We start from the raw sequence: 1,488 nt of genomic DNA, 5'->3' as shown, positions 1-1,488 counted from the left end.
ACTCAGTTATTGATGGGTCATTTTGTTCTTTCCTATTTATATCTATCGAGTCGTTTTCCTCTGCTGTTCCCGACACACCCACATTCATGACTAGATTATTACAATGACAGTTATGCAATACAGACGGTTGGAAAGGTTTAAAAATGTTAGACAAGACAAAAACTAGTGAGTAACCGAATCCAAGTATCAAAATATTAAAAGGTTATTAACATAATAAATCACTAATAAGAAGTATTAATAGTAAGACAACAGATCAATGTAACCTTCATTCAAAGATGTGTCCATGCTCAGTGTATTTTTAAAGAAACTGACAGACTTTTGTTTTTAATAATCCCCATTTTTACTAAATGTAACTAAATGGATTACATCAGTATCCTGATTATGTAACTCAGGTACATGTAATCTATTACTCCTCAAGCCTGGCAATACATGTTTTTACTCTATCGGTAGGAATAAGAATGTTTTAGTGATTAATTAAACATCTGAAATACCATTAAACACTATATATCTCTAAGCTAATATTACAGGATTAATGTGAATGTAATAATAAGAATAGTAAGTGACTTCTTAACGGTAAATACCAGAAATCAGACAAATCAAACAACTCCCTATAATAGTATATCTATGTAATCAATCTCTGTCTCTACATACCTGTTCAGGGTCCACAGACACCGGCGTCGGTCGACAGAGGCGTGGTCCACGGTGGAAATCCCATCATGGTGTCTGACAACTGCCCGCCGAGAGCAAAGCTTCAGCTGCTTTCTCGCTTGTACCTCTTCAACGCTCTACCATGAGAGGCATTATGAATAAATAAAAGGAGGGAGAGAGGGAGGGAGGAGACCAGCGATCATCATCATCTTTTCTCTCCTCCTCTTCTTCGCCCTTTTCTGTCTCGATTTTCTTCTTCAGTATTCCCCTTTCTGTTTGTCTCCCTTTTAATTAACTACTAATAATTGTTGTTCTATTTATTCTTTAGTCTCATTCAACCCTCCTTCAGCTCGTCGTATAATAATAATAAATAGGATATTGTTAAAACAACTGTTTATAATGCTATACTTGTCTCATAGTATTATAAATCGCTGTGCAGTGTTTAGGTGTCTGATTCTGGACTTCTTATTGTTGTTGTTGTTATCCAATACCCTATTTGTCTGAAAACCAAAAGCCCATTTGACCTACATCCCGTTATCCAAAAAACAAAAGCCCACGGCACAGAAGGTTTTTTCCACACTCAGGTGTCTCGACCTCCACTAGGGGGCGGCAAAGCTTCACAGGGGGTTGCAAGGCCTTCTTGATTTAAGGGATATAAGGAAACGTTAAAAAAATATAAACAGCAGGCCCATATCTCAGTATTTCATTCATTACTGTGAATAAAACTAAATAAATGTTTTTGTTAAAAGTTTAGAAAGATTATTTTAGATACAAACAGGATAAAGACCTGAACACAAGCTGTATTCACAGAGCCTTCAGTCTCTGCATTAGAAAAGAGCT

This window comes from Morone saxatilis, unplaced genomic scaffold (genome assembly GCF_004916995.1).
Source record: "Morone saxatilis isolate NCDOM2014 unplaced genomic scaffold, NCSU_SB_2.0 Contig4, whole genome shotgun sequence".
In the NCBI taxonomy this organism is placed as follows: domain Eukaryota; kingdom Metazoa; phylum Chordata; class Actinopteri; family Moronidae; genus Morone; species Morone saxatilis.
Note: the sequence above shows the minus strand (reverse complement) of the source record.